We start from the raw sequence: 14,001 nt of genomic DNA on the forward strand, positions 1-14,001 counted from the left end.
AACAATTTAAATGAACTTTTGCTTACTGCTTTTAAATTTCTTAATTTGTTAAATTATAACAGAATAAATTTGAATGAAAAAAATGAAATATCCCCACTTTGTTGAACGACAACTTACTGATGCATGGAAGATAATATTTTAATTCGGATAGAGGCAACACATATTTCTCTTAAATCCCTGAATGTTTATTAAATTCGTTTAACGTTTTGGCGAGTGGTAACACACTTCTTTTAAATTGCCGAGTATTTTGATTAATTTTGTAACAGAAATATCTTGCACTTTGCAAAGTGGCAACGCAAAGCTTTTATATCCCTGAGTTTTCAACCAAAAGTTCGATAAATTAGCGTAAAATATATGTATGCTAGTAAATCCCGATTTTTCAATGAATCAAATAATACTTTAAATGAAAATCACCAGTAAACGTACCTGTGTCGTGTAAAACGTCCAATCCTTGTTTTCAGTCCCCTAATGATTTGTCTCGAATGCCTTTACTGATAACTGATACTAATGCTAACCCTACCTAATGCTTAACCTTTTCGCGACAGCGCACCTTTGTTTAAGATGCTCGTGCGGGACGAAAGAGAATCGAAGGTAGTCACCGTACAGGACGGAGGTTTTGCATCGCTAAGCCTAATTTTAAAACAAAAATGAGAAAAACAAAAGTTTCGCTTCTAGCATCGTATTTTTTGGTATCATTTTAGATTATTACTTGAGCTCTTATATATGTTAAAATTAGCCCTTAAAACATTTTTTCTTTATTTTACACGAAAATAGACTTAACCCCTTCGCGCCGACTGTCACGTATACGTGCCAGCAACGAACGCACTTATCTACCGGCCGACACGCAGGCGTGCCAGAGAAAAGTTGCGTTTTCTACCGAATGTCACGTATTTGTGCCAGTACCTTGGAACGTTTTTCAAACTATAATTTATGCCACAAGATGGCACTGTATGTCCATATGGTTTCAGATACATGTACATTAGACATTCTACTCGAAATGAGAGAAGCATGACTCACGTACACGTGTTTTTTATTATATAAACAAACGGGGAACTAAATGTTTCCGAATGGCGTGATTTATGACGTCTCTTTAAATTGCACTTTATTCGCACGTGGTAGTTGTTTATTGTAAGTAGAAGTTTTATATGCGGTAAAGCGTCGAGTATTTCGGTTTACAGTTCAGTTTTTAGAAAATAATTAGATCTTGTTAGACGTGAATTCTTTCTGTTTTTACCGTTTCAATGTCGAAGCGTCGAAAATGTTTAACAGAGCATGAAATAGCAGAAATGATGCAAAATATTTCAGATATTGATTCTGAAATTCTGATATTCTGATATTGATTCTGAAAGATTAACTGAAAGACATTTTCCAAAACTTTGTTCAGAAGAGACTGATAAGAAAATGAGACGACGGTGCTTCGTTTGTTCACATTCCCGGAAAAATCCTCCAAAACAGCAAATGAGTTATTACGAGTTCAATGAATGTAACGTAGGACTGTGAGTAGATCCCTGTTTTAAAATTTTTCATACGAAATGAGAATTTTAAGTAATATATTTAGTTTTCAGATATATAATGTTAAAAGTCATAAAATGGTGAGTAATTAAAATAAAATGTGTAAAATATGCATTTAAACAAGAAATAAGGTAATTAAAGTATATATATATAAATTTCTATAAAGCATAAGCCGTTTAAATACTCTATAGAGCATTATTAAACAATGCGTTGATACTTCGGAAATTTCATGGATTTAGGCTTAGTAGTAAAAAAGCCCTCGGCCCTGGAGAGACGCTCGGGGAAGACACTGCCGGCCTCCGCGATAAGCGCGCGTTTTCGCTACCCGGCTCGAAGGGGTTAAAAAATTGCTTATCTTCTAAAATAATTTTCGGAAGCGCTATTCAAATTATTCCAAAGTTTTAATTGATAAAATCCATCAATACACTTTAAAATTAATAAAAAGAACACAATAAACCTTTTAATTGACAGTACTAAATTTACTTTTGAAAAGCACGTATTTGTACTATGAAATGATTGTTAATAAGAACATTTCGCATGTGTACCCATGGTGTAGTGGTTATCACATCCGCCTAACACGCGGAAGGTCCCAGGTTCGAAACCTGGTGGGTACAACGTCAACTTTTTATTTAAACTACTAAATTTATTTTTGAAAAGCAAGTATTTATACTATCAAATGAAAGTTAATAAGATCATCTTGTATGTGTGCACATGGTGTAGTGGTTATTACATCCGCCTAACACGCGGAAGGTCCCAGGTTCGAAACCTGGTGGGTACAACCCTAAGTTTTTAAATGACAGTGCTAATTTTTCTTTTGAAAAGCAAGTATTTATATTTTGAACTGAATGTGTATAATAGAGCATTAATTTAATTTTTAGAAAGCAAGTGTTTATATTTTTAACTGACTGGGGATACATCTAACACGTGCACTCATGATGTAGTGGTTATCACATCCGCTTAACACACGGAAAGTCCCATGTTCGGAATGTGGTGGGTGCAACTCTAATTTTTTTTAATAATTTTTAGAGTGTTCCTCAGATTTTCGCGCACAAGCCGTTATCATTTAAACTCACCGTAGATATGAAGTTAATAAACTTATATAAAGAAATGACTTCGAAATTTGAAAATGCACTTACGTTTATATAAAATTTCAGATTTACCTCTTTTAATGCGAGTTTGAACTAATGAAATTAGTATTATTGTCCTTTCCGTTAACCGTCGATATCCGGTTTCATCGATATTCTAGCTAGAATTTGTTATAAGATAGATCTGAGAAGTATATAATTTTTTAAGCTGCTTGCATATCGCCAGTCAACAGTAACTGAAGAAGCCTAAACGACAAGTGTGCTGTCAGTCATCAGTCACCGAAGCTATCCGAACTGTCAGCCATCGGTGACTGACTTCACACTTGACGTGTTAATATCGTAAATAATAAAGACTGGCCCAATTGCATATAAAAATACCAGATAAGCGTGTAGAAATTAATCGAGGTAATATTTTAAAATCGATAAGTTAGAGGATTTTAAGAAGCATTTAAGCAATTTTTGTGCCAAAACTCGCAAATGAATTTCGGAAAAAAATTCTATTAAACTACGACAACTTTTTTTTTTTTTTTTAAATTATCTCTTATCAAATAAATTTTTGTGAAGTTTTTAAAAACTTACTTTAGGGACCAAGTTCTTAAACACTGAAAATAAATTAATTTGTTTAATTTTTCACATCCATGGGAAAATACCGCATTGAATAAAATATTAATAACTGAAAATTCCTGTAATATACAGATACATATGATAATAATGTTCGTAATAATTAATGTTACATACAATCTGAAGTACCCGACGTTGCTTGTGGTTTACGCAGAGTGAAAAGGCTTCATTTATGGGAATGGGGAAAGTTTTTCGAGATTTCACGTAAACAGCAATGTTCTGGTTCAAGATGAATTCTATAAAATTTTACCAGGCTTCAACTGTATTGTTGTAGAACTAACTGCACGGCTCCCTGTAATGGTTTTAGTAAGAACTGATACTTGCTTTGTTATCGGTTATGTCGTTTTAGTCCAAAGGGGCAATTTGTTCCCCAGAAGGACTCTTAATTTTGTTTTGGGATTTTCGTTGGTTCATTGAAAATGTCGGTTCACTTTTCAAATTATTGCCACCAAATATTAGAGCCCTTAATTATATTTAAAGAACCTACATGATGAAGAATCTGCATGAATGTATATATGATTGCATTGTGCTAAGGCAACGGTAGTTAGAGCCATTAAATTTTGAATATCGTACGTTTCCACCTGAATATGGCATCTGAAAGCCCAAATTTGGAATCTGTTTTTTATCGATTTCATATTTTGTAACACTTTAACGAATTTTTGATTAACAAACTCAACGATTTCAAAGCGAGCAATGGCAGCACTGTATGGGGGGGGGAAATTTCCTGCGCACGAGACTGTGTAGTGGAAATTCTAAAGATATGCTCATTTTAAAATTATTTTGCGTTATTGTTGTTGAACTGAATTTTATGGTTTTAGTGAGAAGAATATGATATTTAATATATTAAGGTAATACAGAAATCGTTAAAAACGCCCCTTTGGCGTACAGAATTTTCCTTAATTCTGTATTTTTTTTTTTAATTTCTCCCTCCTCCGGAAATGAGCTTTCCGAAAATCTTCGTCCATCTCTACCACTTTCTTCTCCGTTTCTGAAAGATTCGTAAAAAAAGGGATTTTAGAGAAGCCCTTTAATCTTCTACAAAAATCTTCTACAGTCTACACTGTTCTCATCAGGAAAAACATAAGAACATGGCGCCCTCTACCAGTGTTAGTAAGAACTAAAAAAGGGAACGCAAGTTTGATGTGACTGTTGAGATTAGTGATGCGATTTCAAATTTGAAACTATGTAGAAAGCATTAATTTTTATATTCGTTAAAAAATTATAAATTTTTCACTTAGCATTATGATTTTCACTGATAGCGAAAACTCAACAACGGCGACCTGAACCTACAATGAATGTCAAATTCTTTGAGTATTGACTCCGTAGGGTGATTTTCCGAAATCTTTTAATTTCTTACAAATTTCTTCGAAATCTTATAAATCTTAATAACTTCCTTTGGTTATGAATGTGAACTTCGCAAAATTTCTTCAAGATCGTGATAAATCGTAATCTTTCTATAAATTACGCGCACACAAACAAACAAACGGACACTCTTCTTTGTATATATAGAGAAAGATGATTTTAATGAAATCTGTTAGTGTAATTTTTTATATAGAAATTAATAACAATTTAAATGAACTTTTGCTTACTGCTTTTAAATTTCTTAATTTGTTAAATTATAACAGAATAAATTTGAATGAAAAAAATGAAATATCCCCACTTTGTTGAACGACAACTTACTGATGCATGGAAGATAATATTTTAATTCGGATAGAGGCAACACATATTTCTCTTAAATCCCTGAATGTTTATTAAATTCGTTTAACGTTTTGGCGAGTGGTAACACACTTCTTTTAAATTGCCGAGTATTTTGATTAATTTTGTAACAGAAATATCTTGCACTTTGCAAAGTGGCAACGCAAAGCTTTTATATCCCTGAGTTTTCAACCAAAAGTTCGATAAATTAGCGTAAAATATATGTATGCTAGTAAATCCCGATTTTTCAATGAATCAAATAATACTTTAAATGAAAATCACCAGTAAACGTACCTGTGTCGTGTAAAACGTCCAATCCTTGTTTTCAGTCCCCTAATGATTTGTCTCGAATGCCTTTACTGATAACTGATACTAATGCTAACCCTACCTAATGCTTAACCTTTTCGCGACAGCGCACCTTTGTTTAAGATGCTCGTGCGGGACGAAAGAGAATCGAAGGTAGTCACCGTACAGGACGGAGGTTTTGCATCGCTAAGCCTAATTTTAAAACAAAAATGAGAAAAACAAAAGTTTCGCTTCTAGCATCGTATTTTTTGGTATCATTTTAGATTATTACTTGAGCTCTTATATATGTTAAAATTAGCCCTTAAAACATTTTTTCTTTATTTTACACGAAAATAGACTTAACCCCTTCGCGCCGACTGTCACGTATACGTGCCAGCAACGAACGCACTTATCTACCGGCCGACACGCAGGCGTGCCAGAGAAAAGTTGCGTTTTCTACCGAATGTCACGTATTTGTGCCAGTACCTTGGAACGTTTTTCAAACTATAATTTATGCCACAAGATGGCACTGTATGTCCATATGGTTTCAGATACATGTACATTAGACATTCTACTCGAAATGAGAGAAGCATGACTCACGTACACGTGTTTTTTATTATATAAACAAACGGGGAACTAAATGTTTCCGAATGGCGTGATTTATGACGTCTCTTTAAATTGCACTTTATTCGCACGTGGTAGTTGTTTATTGTAAGTAGAAGTTTTATATGCGGTAAAGCGTCGAGTATTTCGGTTTACAGTTCAGTTTTTAGAAAATAATTAGATCTTGTTAGACGTGAATTCTTTCTGTTTTTACCGTTTCAATGTCGAAGCGTCGAAAATGTTTAACAGAGCATGAAATAGCAGAAATGATGCAAAATATTTCAGATATTGATTCTGAAGTTCTGATATTCTGATATTGATTCTGAAAGATTAACTGAAAGACATTTTCCAAAACTTTGTTCAGAAGAGACTGATAAGAAAATGAGACGACGGTGCTTCGTTTGTTCACATTCCCGGAAAAATCCTCCAAAACAGCAAATGAGTTATTACGAGTTCAATGAATGTAACGTAGGACTGTGAGTAGATCCCTGTTTTAAAATTTTTCATACGAAATGAGAATTTTAAGTAATATATTTAGTTTTCAGATATATAATGTTAAAAGTCATAAAATGGTGAGTAATTAAAATAAAATGTGTAAAATATGCATTTAAACAAGAAATAAGGTAATTAAAGTATATATATATAAATTTCTATAAAGCATAAGCCGTTTAAATACTCTATAGAGCATTATTAAACAATGCGTTGATACTTCGGAAATTTCATGGATTTAGGCTTAGTAGTAAAAAAGCCCTCGGCCCTGGAGAGACGCTCGGGGAAGACACTGCCGGCCTCCGCGATAAGCGCGCGTTTTCGCTACCCGGCTCGAAGGGGTTAAAAAATTGCTTATCTTCTAAAATAATTTTCGGAAGCGCTATTCAAATTATTCCAAAGTTTTAATTGATAAAATCCATCAATACACTTTAAAATTAATAAAAAGAACACAATAAACCTTTTAATTGACAGTACTAAATTTACTTTTGAAAAGCACGTATTTGTACTATGAAATGATTGTTAATAAGAACATTTCGCATGTGTACCCATGGTGTAGTGGTTATCACATCCGCCTAACACGCGGAAGGTCCCAGGTTCGAAACCTGGTGGGTACAACGTCAACTTTTTATTTAAACTACTAAATTTATTTTTGAAAAGCAAGTATTTATACTATCAAATGAAAGTTAATAAGATCATCTTGTATGTGTGCACATGGTGTAGTGGTTATCACATCCGCCTAACACGCGGAAGGTCCCAGGTTCGAAACCTGGTGGGTACAACCCTAAGTTTTTAAATGACAGTGCTAATTTTTCTTTTGAAAAGCAAGTATTTATATTTTGAACTGAATGTGTATAATAGAGCATTAATTTAATTTTTAGAAAGCAAGTGTTTATATTTTTAACTGACTGGGGATACATCTAACACGTGCACTCATGATGTAGTGGTTATCACATCCGCTTAACACACGGAAAGTCCCATGTTCGGAATGTGGTGGGTGCAACTCTAATTTTTTTTAATAATTTTTAGAGTGTTCCTCAGATTTTCGCGCACAAGCCGTTATCATTTAAACTCACCGTAGATATGAAGTTAATAAACTTATATAAAGAAATGACTTCGAAATTTGAAAATGCACTTACGTTTATATAAAATTTCAGATTTACCTCTTTTAAGCTCGAAATTAGTTTTATTGTCCTTTCCGTTAACCGTCGAAATCCGGTTTCATCGATATTCTAGCTATAATTTGTTATAAGATAGATCTGAGAAGTATATAATTTTTTAAGCTGCTTGCATATCGCCAGTCAACAGTAACTGAAGAAGCCTAAACGACAAGTGTGCTGTCAGTCATCAGTCACCGAAGCTATCCGAACTGTCAGCCATCGGTGACTGACTTCACACTTGACGTGTTAATATCGTAAATAATAAAGACTGGCCCAATTGCATATAAAAATACCAGATAAGCGTGTAGAAATTAATCGAGGTAATATTTTAAAATCGATAAGTTAGAGGATTTTAAGAAGCATTTAAGCAATTTTTGTGCCAAAACTCGCAAATGAATTTCGGAAAAAAATTCTATTAAACTACCACAACTTTTTTTTTTAAAAAAATTATCTCTTATCAAATAAATTTTTGTGAAGTTTTTAAAAACTTACTTTAGGGACCAAGTTCTTAAACACTGAAAATAAATTAATTTGTTTAATTTTTCACATCCATGGGAAAATACCGCATTGAATAAAATATTAATAACTGAAAATTCCTGTAATATACAGATACATATGATAATAATGTTCGTAATAATTAATGTTACATACAATCTGAAGTACCCGACGTTGCTTGTGGTTTACGCAGAGTGAAAAGGCTTCATTTATGGGAATGGGGAAAGTTTTTCGAGATTTCACGTAAACAGCAATGTTCTGGTTCAAGATGAATTCTATAAAATTTTACCAGGCTTCAACTGTATTGTTGTAGAACTAACTGCACGGCTCCCTGTAATGGTTTTAGTAAGAACTGATACTTGCTTTGTTATCGGTTATGTCGTTTTAGTCCAAAGGGGCAATTTGTTCCCCAGAAGGACTCTTAATTTTGTTTTGGGATTTTCGTTGGTTCATTGAAAATGTCGGTTCACTTTTCAAATTATTGCCACCAAATATTAGAGCCCTTAATTATATTTAAAGAACCTACATGATGAAGAATCTGCATGAATGTATATATGATTGCATTGTGCTAAGGCAACGGTAGTTAGAGCCATTAAATTTTGAATATCGTACGTTTCCACCTGAATATGGCATCTGAAAGCCCAAATTTGGAATCTGTTTTTTATCGATTTCATATTTTGTAACACTTTAACGAATTTTTGATTAACAAACTCAACGATTTCAAAGCGAGCAATGGCAGCACTGTATGGGGGGGGGGAAATTTCCTGCGCACGAGACTGTGTAGTGGAAATTCTAAAGATATGCTCATTTTAAAATTATTTTGCGTTATTGTTGTTGAACTGAATTTTATGGTTTTAGTGAGAAGAATATGATATTTAATATATTAAGGTAATACAGAAATCGTTAAAAACGCCCCTTTGGCGTACAGAATTTTCCTTAATTCTGTATTTTTTTTTTTAATTTCTCCCTCCTCCGGAAATGAGCTTTCCGAAAATCTTCGTCCATCTCTACCACTTTCTTCTCCGTTTCTGAAAGATTCGTAAAAAAAGGGATTTTAGAGAAGCCCTTTAATCTTCTACAAAAATCTTCTACAGTCTACACTGTTCTCATCAGGAAAAACATAAGAACATGGCGCCCTCTACCAGTGTTAGTAAGAACTAAAAAAGGGAACGCAAGTTTGATGTGACTGTTGAGATTAGTGATGCGATTTCAAATTTGAAACTATGTAGAAAGCATTAATTTTTATATTCGTTAAAAAATTATAAATTTTTCACTTAGCATTATGATTTTCACTGATAGCGAAAACTCAACAACGGCGACCTGAACCTACAATGAATGTCAAATTCTTTGAGTATTGACTCCGTAGGGTGATTTTCCGAAATCTTTTAATTTCTTACAAATTTCTTCGAAATCTTATAAATCTTAATAACTTGCTTTGGTTATGAATGTGAACTTCGCAAAATTTCTTCAAGATCGTGATAAATCGTAATCTTTCTATAAATTACGCGCACACAAACAAACAAACGGACACTCTTCTTTGTATATATAGAGAAAGATGATTTTAATGAAATCTGTTAGTGTAATTTTTTATATAGAAATTAATAACAATTTAAATGAACTTTTGCTTACTGCTTTTAAATTTCTTAATTTGTTAAATTATAACAGAATAAATTTGAATGAAAAAAATGAAATATCCCCACTTTGTTGAACGACAACTTACTGATGCATGGAAGATAATATTTTAATTCGGATAGAGGCAACACATATTTCTCTTAAATCCCTGAATGTTTATTAAATTCGTTTAACGTTTTGGCGAGTGGTAACACACTTCTTTTAAATTGCCGAGTATTTTGATTAATTTTGTAACAGAAATATCTTGCACTTTGCAAAGTGGCAACGCAAAGCTTTTATATCCCTGAGTTTTCAACCAAAAGTTCGATAAATTAGCGTAAAATATATGTATGCTAGTAAATCCCGATTTTTCAATGAATCAAATAATACTTTAAATGAAAATCACCAGTAAACGTACCTGTGTCGTGTAAAACGTCCAATCCTTGTTTTCAGTCCCCTAATGATTTGTCTCGAATGCCTTTACTGATAACTGATACTAATGCTAACCCTACCTAATGCTTAACCTTTTCGCGACAGCGCACCTTTGTTTAAGATGCTCGTGCGGGACGAAAGAGAATCGAAGGTAGTCACCGTACAGGACGGAGGTTTTGCATCGCTAAGCCTAATTTTAAAACAAAAATGAGAAAAACAAAAGTTTCGCTTCTAGCATCGTATTTTTTGGTATCATTTTAGATTATTACTTGAGCTCTTATATATGTTAAAATTAGCCCTTAAAACATTTTTTCTTTATTTTACACGAAAATAGACTTAACCCCTTCGCGCCGACTGTCACGTATACGTGCCAGCAACGAACGCACTTATCTACCGGCCGACACGCAGGCGTGCCAGAGAAAAGTTGCGTTTTCTACCGAATGTCACGTATTTGTGCCAGTACCTTGGAACGTTTTTCAAACTATAATTTATGCCACAAGATGGCACTGTATGTCCATATGGTTTCAGATACATGTACATTAGACATTCTACTCGAAATGAGAGAAGCATGACTCACGTACACGTGTTTTTTATTATATAAACAAACGGGGAACTAAATGTTTCCGAATGGCGTGATTTATGACGTCTCTTTAAATTGCACTTTATTCGCACGTGGTAGTTGTTTATTGTAAGTAGAAGTTTTATATGCGGTAAAGCGTCGAGTATTTCGGTTTACAGTTCAGTTTTTAGAAAATAATTAGATCTTGTTAGACGTGAATTCTTTCTGTTTTTACCGTTTCAATGTCGAAGCGTCGAAAATGTTTAACAGAGCATGAAATAGCAGAAATGATGCAAAATATTTCAGATATTGATTCTGAAATTCTGATATTCTGATATTGATTCTGAAAGATTAACTGAAAGACATTTTCCAAAACTTTGTTCAGAAGAGACTGATAAGAAAATGAGACGACGGTGCTTCGTTTGTTCACATTCCCGGAAAAATCCTCCAAAACAGCAAATGAGTTATTACGAGTTCAATGAATGTAACGTAGGACTGTGAGTAGATCCCTGTTTTAAAATTTTTCATACGAAATGAGAATTTTAAGTAATATATTTAGTTTTCAGATATATAATGTTAAAAGTCATAAAATGGTGAGTAATTAAAATAAAATGTGTAAAATATGCATTTAAACAAGAAATAAGGTAATTAAAGTATATATATATAAATTTCTATAAAGCATAAGCCGTTTAAATACTCTATAGAGCATTATTAAACAATGCGTTGATACTTCGGAAATTTCATGGATTTAGGCTTAGTAGTAAAAAAGCCCTCGGCCCTGGAGAGACGCTCGGGGAAGACACTGCCGGCCTCCGCGATAAGCGCGCGTTTTCGCTACCCGGCTCGAAGGGGTTAAAAAATTGCTTATCTTCTAAAATAATTTTCGGAAGCGCTATTCAAATTATTCCAAAGTTTTAATTGATAAAATCCATCAATACACTTTAAAATTAATAAAAAGAACACAATAAACCTTTTAATTGACAGTACTAAATTTACTTTTGAAAAGCACGTATTTGTACTATGAAATGATTGTTAATAAGAACATTTCGCATGTGTACCCATGGTGTAGTGGTTATCACATCCGCCTAACACGCGGAAGGTCCCAGGTTCGAAACCTGGTGGGTACAACGTCAACTTTTTATTTAAACTACTAAATTTATTTTTGAAAAGCAAGTATTTATACTATCAAATGAAAGTTAATAAGATCATCTTGTATGTGTGCACATGGTGTAGTGGTTATCACATCCGCCTAACACGCGGAAGGTCCCAGGTTCGAAACCTGGTGGGTACAACCCTAAGTTTTTAAATGACAGTGCTAATTTTTCTTTTGAAAAGCAAGTATTTATATTTTGAACTGAATGTGTATAATAGAGCATTAATTTAATTTTTAGAAAGCAAGTGTTTATATTTTTAACTGACTGGGGATACATCTAACACGTGCACTCATGATGTAGTGGTTATCACATCCGCTTAACACACGGAAAGTCCCATGTTCGGAATGTGGTGGGTGCAACTCTAATTTTTTTTAATAATTTTTAGAGTGTTCCTCAGATTTTCGCGCACAAGCCGTTATCATTTAAACTCACCGTAGATATGAAGTTAATAAACTTATATAAAGAAATGACTTCGAAATTTGAAAATGCACTTACGTTTATATAAAATTTCAGATTTACCTCTTTTAAGCTCGAAATTAGTTTTATTGTCCTTTCCGTTAACCGTCGAAATCCGGTTTCATCGATATTCTAGCTATAATTTGTTATAAGATAGATCTGAGAAGTATATAATTTTTTAAGCTGCTTGCATATCGCCAGTCAACAGTAACTGAAGAAGCCTAAACGACAAGTGTGCTGTCAGTCATCAGTCACCGAAGCTATCCGAACTGTCAGCCATCGGTGACTGACTTCACACTTGACGTGTTAATATCGTAAATAATAAAGACTGGCCCAATTGCATATAAAAATACCAGATAAGCGTGTAGAAATTAATCGAGGTAATATTTTAAAATCGATAAGTTAGAGGATTTTAAGAAGCATTTAAGCAATTTTTGTGCCAAAACTCGCAAATGAATTTCGGAAAAAAATTCTATTAAACTACCACAACTTTTTTTTTTAAAAAAATTATCTCTTATCAAATAAATTTTTGTGAAGTTTTTAAAAACTTACTTTAGGGACCAAGTTCTTAAACACTGAAAATAAATTAATTTGTTTAATTTTTCACATCCATGGGAAAATACCGCATTGAATAAAATATTAATAACTGAAAATTCCTGTAATATACAGATACATATGATAATAATGTTCGTAATAATTAATGTTACATACAATCTGAAGTACCCGACGTTGCTTGTGGTTTACGCAGAGTGAAAAGGCTTCATTTATGGGAATGGGGAAAGTTTTTCGAGATTTCACGTAAACAGCAATGTTCTGGTTCAAGATGAATTCTATAAAATTTTACCAGGCTTCAACTGTATTGTTGTAGAACTAACTGCACGGCTCCCTGTAATGGTTTTAGTAAGAACTGATACTTGCTTTGTTATCGGTTATGTCGTTTTAGTCCAAAGGGGCAATTTGTTCCCCAGAAGGACTCTTAATTTTGTTTTGGGATTTTCGTTGGTTCATTGAAAATGTCGGTTCACTTTTCAAATTATTGCCACCAAATATTAGAGCCCTTAATTATATTTAAAGAACCTACATGATGAAGAATCTGCATGAATGTATATATGATTGCATTGTGCTAAGGCAACGGTAGTTAGAGCCATTAAATTTTGAATATCGTACGTTTCCACCTGAATATGGCATCTGAAAGCCCAAATTTGGAATCTGTTTTTTATCGATTTCATATTTTGTAACACTTTAACGAATTTTTGATTAACAAACTCAACGATTTCAAAGCGAGCAATGGCAGCACTGTATGGGGGGGGGGGGAAATTTCCTGCGCACGAGACTGTGTAGTGGAAATTCTAAAGATATGCTCATTTTAAAATTATTTTGCGTTATTGTTGTTGAACTGAATTTTATGGTTTTAGTGAGAAGAATATGATATTTAATATATTAAGGTAATACAGAAATCGTTAAAAACGCCCCTTTGGCGTACAGAATTTTCCTTAATTCTGTATTTTTTTTTTTAATTTCTCCCTCCTCCGGAAATGAGCTTTCCGAAAATCTTCGTCCATCTCTACCACTTTCTTCTCCGTTTCTGAAAGATTCGTAAAAAAAGGGATTTTAGAGAAGCCCTTTAATCTTCTACAAAAATCTTCTACAGTCTACACTGTTCTCATCAGGAAAAACATAAGAACATGGCGCCCTCTACCAGTGTTAGTAAGAACTAAAAAAGGGAACGCAAGTTTGATGTGACTGTTGAGATTAGTGATGCGATTTCAAATTTGAAACTATGTAGAAAGCATTAATTTTTATATTCGTTAAAAAATTATAAATTTTTCACTTAGCATTATGAT

The 14,001-nt window shown here is 33.4% G+C and overlaps 3 non-coding genes across 3 annotated transcripts; all 3 read left to right on the top strand.

The window, feature by feature from the left end:
* Nucleotides 1-2,053: 2,053 nt before the first annotated feature.
* On the top strand, nt 2,054-2,126 carry TRNAV-AAC (transfer RNA valine (anticodon AAC)). The gene has a single exon. It is a non-coding gene; the product is annotated as a tRNA-Val (tRNA).
* Nucleotides 2,127-6,834: 4,708 nt separating this feature from the next.
* TRNAV-AAC (transfer RNA valine (anticodon AAC)) lies at nt 6,835-6,907 on the top strand. The gene has a single exon. It is a non-coding gene; the product is annotated as a tRNA-Val (tRNA).
* A 4,694-nt stretch (nt 6,908-11,601) lies between these two features.
* TRNAV-AAC (transfer RNA valine (anticodon AAC)) lies at nt 11,602-11,674 on the top strand. The gene has a single exon. It is a non-coding gene; the product is annotated as a tRNA-Val (tRNA).
* The last annotated feature ends 2,327 nt before the right edge of the window (nt 11,675-14,001 follow it).

This window comes from Stegodyphus dumicola, chromosome 7 (genome assembly GCF_044657685.1).
Source record: "Stegodyphus dumicola isolate Sdum_Otavi_A_Nest chromosome 7, ASM4465768v1".
NCBI classification, from domain to species: domain Eukaryota; kingdom Metazoa; phylum Arthropoda; class Arachnida; order Araneae; family Eresidae; genus Stegodyphus; species Stegodyphus dumicola.